At 51.9% G+C, this 17,156-nt stretch overlaps 1 protein-coding gene across 2 annotated transcripts in view; it reads left to right on the top strand.

The window, feature by feature from the left end:
• Positions 1-17,156, top strand: part of SLC6A9 (solute carrier family 6 member 9) — a 319,069-nt gene that overhangs the window by 3,368 nt on the left and 298,545 nt on the right. The window contains exon 1 of one of the 2 annotated variants that reach the window (XM_077276149.1): positions 7,626-7,645. The exons of the other annotated variant lie outside the window; for it this stretch is intronic. The gene's annotated coding sequence lies outside the window, so the exon portion shown is untranslated. Of the gene's footprint in view, positions 1-7,625; positions 7,646-17,156 lie in introns of those variants that run through there. 2 annotated transcript variants of the gene reach the window in all.

Genomic DNA, 17,156 nt, shown 5'->3' with positions numbered 1-17,156 from the left:
TCCGGTGCTCTGCAGTCTGGGGGTCCTCTGTTTGGGGTCCGGTGCTCTGCAGTCTGGGGGTCCTCTGTTGGGGTCCGGTGCTCTGCAGTCTGGGGGGTCCTCTGTTTGGGGTCCGGTGCTCTGCAGTCTGGGGGGTCCTCTGTTTGGGGTCCGGTGATCTGCAGTCTGGGGGGTCCTCTGTTTGGGGTCCAGTGATCTGCAGTCTGGCGGGTCCTCTGTTTGAGGTCCGGTGCTCTGCAGTCTGGGGGGTCCTCTGTTTGGGGTCCTGTGATCTGCAGTCTGGGGGGTCCTCTGTTTGAGGTCCGGTGCTCTGCAGTCTGGGGGGTCCTCTGTTTGGGGTCCGGTGCGCTGCAGTCTGAGGGGTCCTCTGTTTGGGGTCTGGTGCTCTGCAGTCTGGGGGGTCCTCTGGGGTCCGGTGCTCTGCAGTCTGGGGGGTCCTCTGTTTGGGGTCCGGTGCTCTGCAGTCTGGGGGGTCCTCTGTTTGGAGTAATGAGGGATTAGGGGGCACAATCTCCCAGGACCCGGGGGCTGTTCTGGACCTTTGGGTTCTGAGCCCTTTATGGGGCGGGGCTGTCCCCTGTAACTTTGCACACCACGTGCAGGGGGCGGGGCTCGACAGACAACAGTGTAACACGTGGCAGGTGATGTAACTCACAACACAGAGACAGGATGAACTGCACTGACACACTGCACCGCAAAACCTCCACGATACTGCACCAGACACTGTAACACCCAGCTACACCGCACCACCCGACTACACAGTGCACCCACCTACACTGCACCACCCGACTACACAGTGCACCCACCCACACCGCACCACCCGACTACACGGTGCACCCACCTACACTGCACCACCCGACTACACAGTGCACCCACCTACACCGCACCACCCAACTACACGGTGCACCCACCTACACTGCACCACCCGACTACACAGTGCACCCACCTACACCGCACCACCCGACTACTCGGTGCACCCAGCTACACTGCACCACCCGACTACACAGTGCACCCACCTACACCGCACCACCCGACTACACGGTGCACCCACCTACACTGCACCACCCGACTACACAGTGCACCCACCTACACCGCACCACCCAACTACACGGTGCACCCACCTACACTGCACCACCCGACTACACAGTGCACCCACCTACACCGCACCACCCGACTACACAGTGCACCCACCTACACCGCACCACCCGACTACTCGGTGCACCCAGCTACACTGCACCACCTGACTACACTGTGCACCCACCTACACCGCACCACCCGACTACACGGTGCACCCACCTACACCGCACCACCCGACTACTCGGTGCACCCAGCTACACTGCACCACCTGACTACACTGTGCACCCACCTACACTGCACCACCCGACTACACTGTGCACCCACCTACACTGCACCACCCGACTACACTGTGCACCCACCTACACTGCACCACCCGACTACACTGTGCACCCACCTACACCGCACCACCCGACTACTCGGTGCACCCATCCACACTGCACCACCCGACTACTCGGTGCACCCAGCTACACTGCACCACCCGACTACACAGTGCACCCACCTACACTGCACCACCCGACTACTCGGTGCACCCAGCTACACTGCACCACCCGACTACACAGTGCACCCAGCTTTACTGCACCACCCGACTACACGGTGCACCCACCTACACTGCACCACCCGACTACACAGTGCACCCAACTTTACTGCACCACCCGACTACACAGTGCACCACCCGACTACACAGTGCACCCAGCTACACTGCACCACCCGACTACACAGTGCACCCATCCACAGTGCACCACCCGACTACTCGGTGCACCCAGCTACACTGCACCACCCGACTACACGGTGCACCCAGCTACACCGTACCACCCGACTACACGGTGCACCCACCTGCACCGCACCACCCGACTACACGGTGCACCCAGCTACACTGCACCACCCGACTACACGGTGCACCCAGCTACACTGCACCACCCAACTACACGGTGCACCCACCTACACCGCACCACCCGACTACACAGTGCACCCAGCTTTACTGCACCACCCGACTACACGGTGCACCCACCTACACTGCACCACCCGACTACACAGTGCACCCAGCTTTACTGCACCACCCGACTACACAGTGCACCCATCCACACTGCACCACCCGACTACACGGTGCACCCAGCTATACTGCACCACCCGACTACACAGTGCACCCAGCTTTACTGCACCACCCGACAACACAGTGCACCACCCGACTACTCGGTGCACCCAGCTACACTGCACCACCCGACTACACGGTGCACCCAGCTACACTGCACCACCCGACTACACGGTGCACCCAGCTACACTGCACCACCCGACTACACGGTGCACCCAGCTACACTGCACCACCCGACTACACGGTGCACCCAGCTATACTGCACCACCCGACTACACAGTGCACCCAGCTTTACTGCACCACCCGACTACACGGTGCACCCACCTACACTGCACCACCCGACTACACGGTGCACCCAGCTACACTCCACCACCCGACTATACGGTGCACCCAGCTATACTGCACCACCCGACTACACAGTGCACCCAGCTACACTCCACAACCCGACTACACGGTGCACCCAGCTACACTGCACCACCCGACTACACAGTGCACCCATCCACACTGCACTACACGGTGCACCCAGCTACACTGCATCACCCGACTACACCCCCCTGCCCCCCCTGAAGAAGGTGTTATAACCGAAACGTGCGTCGGGGAGGGCGCACGGATCCCAGTGACATATCACTCGTCCCATTACTAAGAGGTAATCTATTTATTTTTGTATAGATTAGTACCTTGTCATTATGGCTCTTTTCATGATGCATATAGTGCAAACAATTGTATTTGTTGAGCATTAAGAGCATTAACCTCTTGTTGTCTTTTTATCATGACGGGTATATCTGTCCTGGGACCCCTGTGCCCTTAATATGCTTGCACGTCTGTGTGGTGTCTGTGCACACCATGCAGCGCTGTACTTCACCTCTTTTTTGTAATTTGATATATTTTCTACTTTTGGTATATTTAATTGTTTAAGTCAATAAAGATACATGTTTTTATATAGCATTCTATATGGATGTTTGGTCGTTTTCTTTGGGCCCTTGTGACCCAATCTCTTTGGTTGTATCTTTTTAGCGACTCGTCCTGCTACGTAGTCTTTTTTGCTTTATTGTGGTTTTCCCTATATAATATATATTTATAGGATACCGTGACAGCTTTATAGATATTTATTATAATTATGCTGTCCTTTGTTGTGTTTTTGGTTATTCACCCGACTACATGGTGCACCCAGCTACACGGCACCACCCGACTACACGGTGCACCCAGATACACAGCACCACCCGACTACACGGTGCACCCAGCTACACGGCACCACCTGACTACACGGTGCACCCAGCTACATGGCACCACCCGACTACACGGTGCACCCAGCTACACTGCACCACCCGACTACACGGTGCACCCAGCTACACCGTACCACCCGATTACACAGTGCACCCAGCTACACTGCACCACCCGACTACACGGTGCACCCAGCTACAATGCATCACTCATATTTCAGTTGCTGTGTGTGCTCCTCTTTTGGCTGCAGACCCCTCTAGCAGCAGCTTATCTCTGTCAGTAACAAAAGATGTTGATGATACATCCCACAGCCCCGGATCTTTTTCTGTATATTGGTTGTGAATAATGGGGATGGTAAGGAGCGTATGAATAGTTTATCGACGTCTGGTGACTTCACCAGTTCAGGGTGGGTGCAGTGGATGACTGGGTGGTGGGCGCAGTGGATGACTGGGTGGTGGGCACAGGACCCCGCTGGTGGAGTAATAGTGTCCATGGCATACAGTCATGTCTGTGAGCTGCATTAATCTCAGCTTCTAGCAGACGTTGGCGCAGGGCCACATTGCCCATCATGTAGTGGTGGACGTCACTAGAAGCGACTGATTGCAGCCCCCCCATATGGGACTTGTCAGCGTGGCTCCCAGGCCAGTGAATGTTGTGCCCTACTCTACTGATCTACAGCTCCACCTGAACTCTATTACTTCTGAGGCTCTCCTTCCTGATGGGAGTTATTGTACTGGGCAGTGGCTTCCCCGGTGCCGGGTGCTGAAGACGGCTCTCCATCATTCTCCCCGGTTCTGCCGGCGAGCAGGGGGGAATGGTGAGAGTTAGGCTGCCGTCACACTAGCAGTATTTGGTCAGTATTTTACATCAGTATTTGTAGCCAAAATCAGGACTGGAACAATTAGAGGAAAAGTATAAGGGTATGTGTCCACGTTCAGGATTGCATCAGGATTTGGTCAGGATTTTTCATCAGTATTTGTAAGCCAAAACCAGGAGTGGAACAATTAGAGGAAAAGTATAATAGAAACATATGCACAACTCCTGCATTTATTACCCACTCCTGGTTTTGGCTACAAATACTGATGAAAAATCCTGACCAAATCCTGATGCAATCCTGAACGTGGACACATACCCTTATAGAAACTCGTCACCACTTCTGCATTTATCACCCACTCCTGGTTTTGGCTACAAATACTGATTAGAAATACTGACCAAATACTGCTAGTGTGACTGCAGCCTCATCTCCCATCAGCCTACACCTGCTGCCGCTAGTAACAGTGAGAGTAGGAGCGGCTGATGGGGGTATTCATCAGTCGGCTCCTGCACTGAAAATAAATAATAATAATTTAAAAAAAAAAATGTATTTTCTATAACCAGCCAGTTAAAACTCACAGCTGGGGGCTACAACCCTCAGCTGTCAGCTTTAGCAAGTTTGATTATCATGAATAGAGGGGTCCTCACGCCTCATTTTTAATTATTTAAATAAATAATGTAAAAAAACACACAAAAAATGGTGTGGGGTCCCCCCCATTTTTGACAACCAACGTTGCTAAAGCAGACAGCTGGGGGCTGGTATTCTCAGGCTGGTAAGGGGCCATGGATATTGCCCCGACCTCCAGCCTAAAAACAGCAGCCCGCAGCCGCCCAGGAAAGGCTCATCTATTAGATGCGCCAGTTCTGGTGCTTGGCCCAGCTCTTCCCACTTGCCCTGTAGCGATGACAAGTGGAGTTTATATTTGTGGGGTTGATGTCACCTTTGTATTGTCAGGTGAAATCAAGCCCACGGCTTAGTGATGGAGAAGCGTCTATAAGAACCTATCCATTAGTTATATGATAAATAAAGACACAGCCAGAATAAAGTCCTTTAATTGAAATAAAACAAAACACAGTTTTCCATGTTTTATTTAAAAATAACAAACAGTTATACTCACCTAACGCCTAATACCACCAAAGCCCTCGTTCTCTAATAATTATAAAAATACAATATACCATACCTGTCCGTCGTTCTGTCCCAAGCCGTAATCCATGTCTGGGGATAAATAGTTTTATACCTTGATGGTGCCAAGATGCGACTTTCCAGGCTGAGAACCACTGGCAAAAAAGCTGCTGGAACCCAGCATCAGTGACCGGCAGTGACTTTATCGAGGTTACCTCCGGTCACTGATTCTGCGTTCTCTGCCAGGCTGAACTGCCGTGACCTCAGCACTGTGGGAAAAGCCAGTAATGAGGTCACCGCAGTTCAGCCCTGCTGGGAACACAGCCTCACGGACAGCTGTAACCTCAATGACATCACCGCTGGTTACTGAGGCTGTGCTCACAGCAGCTCATTCACCAGTGGTTCACACTGGGCGGTCGCATCTTGGCACCATCTAGGTTGAAAACTATTAATCCCCAGACATGGATTACGGCATGGGACAAAACGTCGGATAGGTGAGGGACATTGTTTTTTATTTTTGTTTTATTACAGGAGACGAGGGCTTCGGTGGAATTAGGTGCTACTGTGTTTGTTATTTTTAAATAAAAAGTAAAAGTTTTGTTTTATTTCTAACAAAAGACTTTATTCTGGCCGTGTCTTTATTTACCATATAACTATAGGATTAGTAAGGGATAGGATCTTATAGAGGTCTATCCATTACTAAGCCGTATGCTTGATGTCACCGGACAATACAAAGGTGACATCAACCCCACAAATATGAACCCCACTTGCCACCGCTACAGGGCAAGTGTAAAGCAGGTGTAGGCTGATGGGAGTAATGGTCCCAAAAGTCGCCTCCTGCTGTCATTGTTCTCACTTGAATACAACTCTCTTCTTTCTCCCCTGCTCTAGCTGATCGCCGGCAAAGCAGGGGAGAATGATGAGAGCCGTCTTGAGCATCCAGCACCGGGGAACAGCGCTTACTGTAGCGCTTCTTCCCTGGTGCCGGAGTGTCACACAGATGACATCCATGGGTCTCACCTGAGTGCACATATACGGGGCATGTTGCAGCCTGTGCTCACGTTAAAAAATGGACATGTCAGTGTATTTTGCCCATGGACACACGGTCCGTGGAAACACACTGACGTGCACAGACTCAGCCACTTGAATGTGTCTACGTGTGTCAGTATCTCTGGTACGTGTGAAAACTGTCACCACACGCACCGGAGACAGGGACGTGTGAACGAGCCCATAGACATGGTTTCCATACTGGAGCATATCCTTTCATAAGTTTTGTTAAATAGTAAGAATTTGTGTACTTTTAACCAAATATTTTTTTTGGATAAGAATTTATCCAAAATTGTATTGGGCACCAACATTAATAACCAAAATGTTAAAAATTGTGGAGACAAAACTCACTCATGACAATTAACTGTAGTAGTTTCCTACCCAACATGGCCTCTATACATGAAAGAAAAGTGAGACACGTGGACAGAAGCCATGTGGCGTATATGACGTGGACAGAAGCCATGTGGTGTACATGACGTGGTCAGAAGCCATGTGGCGTATATGACATGGACAGAAGTCATGTGGTGTACATGACGTGGAAAGAAGCCATGTGGCATATATGACGTGGACAGAAGCCATGTGTCATATATGACGTGGACTGAAGCCATGTGTCATATATGACGTGGACAGAAGCCATGTGGTGTACATGACGTGGACAGAAGCCATGTGGTGTACATGACGTGGAAAGAAGCCATGTGGCATATATGACGTGGACAGAAGCCATGTGTCATATATGACGTGGACTGAAGCCATGTGTCATATATGACGTGGACAGAAGCCATGTGGTGTACATGACGTGGACAGAAGCCATGTGGCATATATGACGTGGACAGAAGCCGTGTGTTATATATGACAACTCCCTATATACAGTATGATATCTTCCACAGCTCCCTATATAAAGTATGTAATCTACAGCTGCCTGCATACAGTATGATGGACCCCATAGCTCTGTTTATATAATAATAATCTTTATTTTTATATACTATAATATATATATATATATATATATATATACTATAATGTCCCCCACAGCTCCCTATATGTAGTATGATGGACCCCACAGCTGCCTGCATACAGTATGATATTCTCCACATCTCCCTTTATACAGTATGTCCTCTACAGCTGGCCAACGTGGATTTGTGGACCACTGTGCCATAGGAACGGGCCTACATAGGAAGGAGCGTGACTAATCGGGCAGCTATCTTGGTGTTCACTGGAGCCTCTAGTGGTGAGGTCAGACTTGTGCGGCAGGTAGCCCCAAGGAACCACTCAAGGTAAGGCCACTCATGGACCATGGAATAGTGTTCAGGCCCTGGCCTTTCCGGGATCAGGGAACAATGTTCAGTCCCTGGCCTCTCCGGGACCAGAGGACAATGTTCAGGCCCTAGCCTCTCCGGGACCAGAGGACAATGTTCAGGCCCTGGCCTCTCCGGGACCAGAGGACAATGTTCAGGCCCTAGCCTCTCCGGGACCAGAGGACAATGTTCAGGCCCTGGCCTCTCCGGGACCAGAGGACAATGTTCAGGCCCTAGCCTCTCCGGGACCAGAGGACAATGTTCAGGCCCTGGCCTCTCCGGGACCAGAGGACAATGTTCAGGCCCTGGCCGCTCGAGGACTAGGGGACAATGTTTAGGCCCTGGCCTCTCTGGGACCAGGGGACAATGTTCAGGCCCCAGCCTCTCCGGGACCAGGGGACAAGGTTCAGGCATTGGCCGCACTGGAACAAGGGGTCGAGGATACAGGACTGGCCACACTGGGACCAGGGGATAACGTTCAGGCTGTGGCCACACCGAGACGAGGGGACCTCACAACTCACTAGCAGTACACCTTACTAACTAATGTTTCACTATGTTGCCTGGCAATTCCCTAGGAGAGAGAGAGTCAATCTGTGGTGACCTGAAGAGGACGCTGTACACAGGAGATGTCCCCACAATCTGTGGTGACCTGAAGAGGACGCTGTACACAGGAGATGTCCCCACAATCTGTGGTGACCTGAAGAGGGCGCTGTACACAGGAGATGTCCCCGCAATCTGTGGTGACCTGAAGAGGACGCTGTACACAGGAGATGTCCCCGCAATCTGTGGTGACCTGAAGAGGGCGCTGTACACAGGAGATGTCCCCGCAATCTGTGGTGACCTGAAGAGGACGCTGTACACAGGAGATGTCCCCACAATCTGTGGTGACCTGAAGAGGACGCTGTACACAGGAGATGTCCCCACAATCTGTGGTGACCTGAAGAGGGCGCTATACACAGGAGATGTCCCCGCAATCTGTGTTGACCTGAAGAGGATGCTGTACACAGGATATGTCCCCGCAATCTGTGGTGACCTGAAGAGGACGCTGTACACAGGAGATGTCCCCGCAATCTGTGGTGACCTGAAGAGGGCGCTGCACACAGGAGATGTCCCCGCAATCTGTGGTGACCTGAAGAGGACGCTGTACACAGGATATGTCCCCGCAATCTGTGGTGACCTGAAGAGGACGCTGTACACAGGAGATGTCCTCGCAATCTGTGGTGACCTGAAGAGGGCGCTGTACACAGGAGATGCCCCGCAATCTGTGGTGACCTGAAGAGGACGCTGTACACAGGATATGTCCCCGCAATCTGTGGTGACCTGAAGAGGACGCTGTACACAGGAGATGTCCTCGCAATCTGTGGTGACCTGAAGAGGGCGCTGTACACAGGAGATGTCCCCGCAATCTGTGGTGACCTGAAGAGGACGCTGTACACAGGAGATGTCCCCGCAATCTGTGGTGACCTGAAGAGGGCGCTGTACACAGGAGATGTCCCCACAATCTGTGGTGACCTGAAGAGGGCGCTGTACACAGGAGATGTCCCCGCAATCTGTGGTGACCTGAAGAGGACGCTGTACACAGGATATGTCCCCGCAATCTGTGGTGACCTGAAGAGGGCGCTGTACACAGGAGATGCCCCCGCAATCTGTGGTGACCTGAAGAGGGCGCTGTACACAGGAGATGCCCCCGCAATCTGTGGTGACCTGAATACACAGGAGATGTCCCCGCAATCTGTGGTGACCTGAAGAGGACGCTGTACACAGGAGATGCCCCGCAATCTGTGGTGTCCTGAAGAGGGCGCTGTACACAGGAGATGCCCCCGCAATCTGTGGTGACCTGAATACACAGGAGATGCCCCCGCAATCTGTGGTGACCTGAATACACAGGAGATGTCCCCGCAATCTGTGGTGACCTGAAGAGGACGCTGTACACAGGAGATGCCCCCGCAATCTGTGGTGTCCTGAAGAGGGCGCTGTACACAGGAGATGTCCCCGCAATCTGTGGTGTCCTGAAGAGGGCGCTGTACACAGGAGATGCCCCGGTTACCTGTGGTGACCTGAAGAGGGCACTGTACATGGGAGATGCCCCCCAATCTGACTGTGGAGCTGCTGCAAGTGGAGCCGGCAAAGATCGTCAATCCGCGATGTTTAATCTTACCATAAGTATGTGAACCCCTGGGCATTCCTCCTCATCTGAATTAGTTAAAAACTGCGGAAACTGAAGAAAGAATCATCGCCGCAGATTTAAACATTTTAAGGCTATGTTCACACGATGCGGTTTTTGCTGCGGATCCGCAGCGGATTTGCCCGTGCGGATCCGCAGCCGTTTTCCATGCAGGGTACAGTACAATGTTACCCTATGGAAAACAAAATCCGCTGTTCCCACGTTCCTTTTTTCCGCTGGAAAATCCGTGCGGATTTTCTGCGGAAAAAAAGAAGTACCATGTCAATTCTTTCTGCGGATTCCGCAACTGTTTTCCACCTGCACCAATAGGAAAGTGCAGTTGGAAAACCGCAGTGGAATCCGCAGTAGAAACCGCACAAAAACCCGCAGTGAAAATCACCGCGGTTTTGCACTGCGGGTTTTCCAAAACAGGAGCTGAAAAATCCGCAGCAAAAAAAGGATGGTGTGAACAAGCCCTTAGGGTTGAAATCTGGAAGGAAAAAAATAAGCTGCAAGTGCAAATCTCAGAAATCTCAGCACTCTGCTGCTAAACACTGCACTTTTCCACAGGAAAAAATGTGTGAAAAAAACAGCAGAAATGCACCATGTGAACAAGACCTAAGTGAGTAAAATCCACCAACGACGGTTCCAGCAACCACTGTGGTTGTCGGACGGCCCCGTCTTACTGTGGTTGTCGGACGGCCCCATCTTGCTGTGGTTGTCGGACGGCCCCATCTTGCTGTGGTTGTCAGACGGCCCCGTCTTGCTGTGGTTGTCAGACGGCCCCGTCTTACTGTAGTTGTCGGACGGTCCCGTCTTACTGTGGTTGTCGGACGGCTCCGTCTTACTGTAGTTGTCGGACGGCTCCGTCTTACTGTGGTTGTCGGACGGCTCCGTCTTACTGTAGTTGTCGGTCGGCCCCGTCTTACTGTGGTTGTCGGACGGCCCCGTCTTACTGTGGTTGTCGGACGGCTCCGTCTTACTGTGGTTGTCGGACGGCTCCGTCTTACTGTGGTTGTCGGACGGCTCCGTCTTACTGTGGTTGTCGGACGGCCCCATCTTGCTGTGGTTGTCGGACGGCCCCATCTTGCTGTGGTTGTCAGACGGCCCCGTCTTACTGTAGTTGTCGGACGGTCCCGTCTTACTGTGGTTGTCGGACGGCTCCGTCTTACTGTAGTTGTCGGACGGCTCCGTCTTACTGTGGTTGTCGGACGGCTCCGTCTTACTGTAGTTGTCGGTCGGCCCCGTCTTACTGTGGTTGTCGGACGGCCCCGTCTTACTGTGGTTGTCGGACGGCTCCGTCTTACTGTGGTTGTCGGACGGCTCCGTCTTACTGTGGTTGTCGGACGGCTCCGTCTTACTGTGGTTGTCGGACGGCCCCATCTTGCTGTGGTTGTCGGACGGCCCCATCTTGCTGTGGTTGTCAGACGGCCCCGTCTTGCTGTGGTTGTCGGCCGGCTACATTTTATGGTGGTTGTCGGCCGGGTGTCACCTTGATGTGCAGTCGCTGATTGGCTTATTCTGTTCCTGCTCCTCACCATAATCTGGTTCTTCAGAACATGAAGCTGGATGCTCTGGATGGACACATGACGAGCTCCAGAGGCTACATTTCTATTGTTATTGTGGCCCCGCGCTCCCTGTATGTTGCTGCCATCACGGTCAGTGTGTCCTGTGTGCCGCATGTGGGGAGCAGCTGCCGCCGCTGCCTCCTCTGATTAGCGGTAACAGCCACGGTCTAGTGAGTCCGTGCTCAGCCGGAATGAGCCGCAGGTAGACGAGCAGCTGTCGGCCGCACTGTGCACAGCGGCTCCGGAGTTATCGGGGTCTGCTCGGGGGTCTCTGCACCCATCTGTGCTACTGGGGGAATAACTGGGGGTGACGCTGAGGAAGCTGGGAGGCCGCATGTGGACAGGTAATAATAATAGTAATTTTATTTATATAGCGCCAACATATTCCGCAGGTTTGCAGATTTGTATGATCGCCCCTTATTTTGCAGCAGGTAATTCGCGCAATGAGTTCACTTTACGTCACTGTTCATCTTTGGCCCTCGTGCTGATTTAAACACTGTATGCTGTCATTACCTTGGAATGATTTCAGTCACGTGAGATGTCTTGATGTGGTGCCTCCCGGGCAAAGGGTGACCCCTCCTGCGCGACCCGTCCCGGGCGGACCCCTCCTGCACGACCCGTCCCAGGCGGACCCCTCCTGCACGACCCGTCCAGGGCGGACCCCTCCTGCGCGACCCGTCCCACGCGGACCCCTCCTGCGCGACCCGTCCCGGGCGGACCCCTCCTGCGCAACCCCTCCTGTGCAGTCTCCTGCTGCCTTTTCCTAACGTTGGCTTTCTCAAGCAATTTTCTCCATCACTTTATCTTTATTGTAGTTTTACTGTTTTTTTTTCTATGAAGCATCGCGCGTCATCTCCACCAATGATCTGCGGCTTAATATTTATATTGTAAGGTGATAATGTCAGAAGACGACACCTCTGACCGATCACTGAGGAAAAAACTCATTACAGTGTCTTATCCTCCAGGTCTTTTATTAAATAAAATAAAAATACTTTACATGACAATAACTAAGATACATTACAAATAAAACACAACAGAACAAAACATAAGAACAAAGCTCCAATCAGACGACAACAAACGACAAAAATCACAAAGAAATAAACCAGAAATGGAACAAAAATGGAGAAAGTTCATGACCTACAAATCAGGGACGAGAAAGAAAAATTCCAATAAAATAAACAAAACAAAACTAAAAGACAACAAACAAAATACTCATAACTACATGAATACCCCTGTAAAAATTATAAATAATAAATAGTATAAAATCATGTAAGACCCCCGGCCCAGCTTCATTCATACTACTATATACAACCCCAACTACATTCACACCGTCCTATATACAATATTATATACAATATATACACTATAAACACATTATACTAAACCAAATATTATACAACACCGCAAACACAACAAAACCCTACTGGTCCCACTGCCTTACCTCACAGCCACCCCCTTACACCACCACATTCACCCCACAACAAACCTAAATACAATAGTGTACAACATTAACATTTGTTTTTTTGTTTTTTTTAATATATATACACACACCTACTCTAACTATCCCACCACCCCTGATCCAGCTCTGGCCACAAAGTTCAGGAATTATCTGAGCTAGGATCAGGCCCCAAAGTTTTTCCCCAGGCGGGGCCTGGGCCAGGCCAGATCAGTCTCTTATCACCGCCGTTGAACCCCCCACCCAACCTAACTAAGACCCTCTATTATACACACTATATACAATATATACAATACACTATATACAATATATACATAAACCAACATCACAGAACACAGCCTATATACTCACCACCCAAGGCTCAAGTTCGATGCCTGCAAACCTTCTATTCAGGGAACAGAAATACTAAACAAAAATCTAGGGTGTAAAGACATCAGCCCACCACCAGGATATAGGAGCGCTAACGGACTAAGGCACCCCGAAGGAGAAACCCCTCCGGAGATGGGCCGCCCTCCGGGCACCCAGTCCTCCGCACTCCAGAGAACGCACCTTCACCAGGGCACCTAGGATGCTGCTACAAACTTCATCTACACGGAGGATTTTACTCTGCGTCGTAACTAAAACTCGTGCGTTCCACGTGAAGTACCTGACCACTGCGCTGACTAAGAATAAAGTGTCTCGGTCCCTTCTCCCGAGGTCTCTGAACGCTCCATAGGCCCACTCGTCATAGGACAGAGTGGTCAGCCGCGGCCAACCAATGGAAGCGCCCACCCTGTTGTACACCTCTGTATTAAAGGGACAATGAAGCAGGAAGTGCTCCATGCTTTCCAGCAAGGTAGCGCAATCCTCACGGGGACAATTTCTGTCCACGGAGCTCCTGTGCTTCAAATTGTCCCTCACATACAACTTACCTTGGAAGCAGCGCCAAGTCAAGTCTCAATACTTCTTGGGGATCCTGCTAGAATTTAACAAACCTCTAGATCCCGACTCGGGCAGTCCTTGAGGACCAATGGTCTCTGAAAATGCGAAAGCAAGACCCGCATGTCGAGGAGTTTCCTCGGGAGGGACCTCACTTCCCACATTCCCAGACCCCACCGGCGCATCATTTTCAGAACCGGGGTAACATAAGCCGGGAGATACCCGTGCGGTGTGCAAAGATCCTTCAATCTTCCACCTGTCTCCCATTCCTGGAAGAAAGGCTGAAACCATCCCTTGCAGGAGAATACCCACGGAGGAGCCCTCTCTTTCCAGAGGTTTGCCACGTTAATTTTCAAAAAGGTGTTCACTAGAAACCCCACGGGGTTCACCATATTCAACCCCCCTAGTCTCCTCGTGCGATAAGTGACCTCCCGCTTGACTAGGTTTAGTCTATTTCCCCATAACATCTGGAAGAACAGTCTGTAGACCCGTGTCCAGAGAGGCTCCGGCAAGACACAGACGCTGCCCAGGTAGATTAGCAAGGAGAGCAGGAAAGCTTTGCACAGGTCAACCCTTTCCCTCAGGGTCAAAGACCAACTCTTCCATTGGTCCACTCTTTGGGCGACACCTTTGATTCTGCCTTCCCAGTTTTTCATGGGGTAGTCACCCTGGCCAAATTCGATGCCTAGGACTTTGGCATGTTCTTGGGGTTCGGGGAGGGTGTCTGGAAGATCAAACGTGGGATCCCCGCCTCCCAGCCAGAGACTCTCACACTTGTCCTGGTTGACCTTGGACCCGGATGCCTCCAAGTAGCTCTCCACTTCTGACATCACCACCATCGCCTCCTCTTGCGAAGAAACAAAGACGGTAACGTCGTTTGCGTAGGCCACTACCCTCAGGACAGCCTCTGGCGCCAACCCGCCCATCCTCACCCCCGCCAACGGTCCACAATCAACCCTTCTGAGGAAGGGATCGATCGCAAATGCGTAAAGCAAAGGGCTAAGAGGGCAGCCCTGGCGGACACCAGATCCCACCCTGAAAGGTTGTCCAATCCACCCGTTTACCAGAGGAAAAGTCTCAGCCCCTGCGTACAAGGTCTTAAGCCAGTCCACTAACCCTCCAGGCAGACCATACCTCAAAACAGTGGACCAGAGGTACTCGTGGTCGACCCGATCAAAGGCTTTTGCCTGATCCAGGGTCAGCAAGAACCCCTTCCAAAGGCCCTCCCTGCCCCGCTCCACGGCCTCTCGGACACCCAGAACAGCACTGAAAGTGCTACGGCCAGGAACGCAACAGTGCTGGGCCTCCGAAAGGAGCTGTGGCGCAAACTTCACCAGCCTGTTGAAAAGTATCTTAGCCAAAACCTTCCTGTCCACATTGAGAAGTGATATGGGACACCAATTCTCAATGCGTGACGGGTTCTTACCCTTTGACAAAATGATCAAAGCCGACCTCCTTAATGATCTCGGCAGAGTGCCCGAGGAGAGACACTCATTAAACACCTGAGTCAAGAGGGGGACCAAGGAGTCCCTAAAGGTCTTAAAGAACTCGGATGTTAAGCCAACCGGACCTGGCGATTTTTTTTGGGCCGGAGCCCATCGATTGCCAGTCTCACTTCCTCTTCTTTGATCGCTTCTGCCAAACCACCCAGCGAGAGGTCAGCCCCTGGCTCAGGAACAGCTTCAGCCAGGAAAGCCGACATCCTGTCACGATCCAGTTCCTTCCTTCCCAAGAGGTGCGAGTAGTATGAACTGACGACCTCCAAGATCCCTGATCTGGACCTTCTCAGGGATCCCGTACTGTCCATCAGTCCTGTCACTATCTTACTATTCACTGACATCTTGCAGCTTCTGTAAGGGTCGGGCGAGTAGTACTTCCCGTAGTCCCGCTCAAAAACCAAAGATGCGTGCCTATCGTACTGACACCTCTTTAGCAAGGATTTCACACTGGAGATCGCCTCGCGGCAACCCCCAGTCTAGACAAGATGCTCGAATTTCCTCCTCAGGCTCTGATACAGGTGATCCCTGTTCAGGCTTCTGAGGTTCGAGAGTTGCCGGAAGAATCTCGCCACCCGATGTTTGAACATCTCCCACCACTCAGACTTAGTGTTACTTAGGCCCAGCAGCGGTACCTGGCTCTGAAGAAATTCCTCAAAGGACCGTCTTACAGCTTCTTCCTCAAGGAGTGACGAATTCAGCGTCCAATAACCTCTTCCCATCCGAGGAGTCTCTGTAACGCTCAGATAAAACATAATCAAACAGTGATCGGAGAATTCCACCTCCACAACCGACAACGGCGAGGAAACGGCCTCCTCCTTCAAATAAAACCTGTTTAACCTAGACCTGCACTGACTACCTCTAAAAAAGGTGAACCCCGCGTGGCCTGTGTTGTGCCGGATGTGGACATCCACCAGGCGTGCCTCACTTACTATCCTATTTAGCGCGATGCAATCGTAAGCCAGACGGTCTCCGGAACCTCCTCTATCACAGGGTCTCGTGACGTTATTGAAATCCCCTCCAAAGACCACCTGTCGACTCGAAAATAAGAAAGGTTTGATCTTCATGAAGAGAAACTTGCGGTCCCACTTGGACTGGGGACCGTAGATGTTAATGAGCCGAAGCTCCTGTCCCCCCATGGAGACATCTAGGATCAAGCATCTCCCCATTTCTAACTCGATCAATCATCTGCATTCAACCGCTGCGGTCTTAAAAAGGACCGCCACCCCGCTATACGGCTCGGCCGCAAGAGACCAGTAGGAGGGCCCGTGTCTCCACTTCCGCCTTGCTTTATGCATGGTTGATAGGTCGGTCAACCTGGTCTCCTGCAAAAACAAAATGTCGGCGTCAAGTTGGCCGAGAAAATGAAAGGCCGTGTACCTTGCCGCTTCTGACTTTATACTGGCAACATTAATGGTTGCTAGTGTCAACGGGGTGGGTGCCGCCATCATGATTGATTGAATTAGATAGCCTTTTTCTTCCCATCCCCAACAGTTTCACCCTCTTCCTCTGACAATGATGAGATTTTAATGCGCTTAAGACAAACAGACTCATCCATTCTCTCCTTACATACACTCTGGCCCTTGTCTGGTGGTCCTGAGGTAGTCCCCCCCCCCCCCAGAAGGCTTTGTATTTGCCCCTTGAGAAGAGGACCCAGCGACCTCCTGAGCCCCAACATCCTTGTCCGCAACCTCCGGCCTCGGGTCCCCATCGCCCCCCTGTGGAGGGGAGTCCTGGAGGGCCCGGAAATGGTTAGAGAGATCCACCAGACGGGGGCGGCTGGACCTTCCAATGGCACCTGGATCAGGGCTACGGAGTCAGAGGGGTCGCACTCCAAGGAGGAGGCTCGAGGCCCGGACACCCTCTTATCCTTAGTTGTTTTCCTGTT

Source organism: Ranitomeya variabilis, chromosome 8 (assembly GCF_051348905.1).
Source record: "Ranitomeya variabilis isolate aRanVar5 chromosome 8, aRanVar5.hap1, whole genome shotgun sequence".
NCBI classification, from domain to species: domain Eukaryota; kingdom Metazoa; phylum Chordata; class Amphibia; order Anura; family Dendrobatidae; genus Ranitomeya; species Ranitomeya variabilis.
This window is presented reverse-complemented; position numbering and strand designations above follow the sequence as displayed.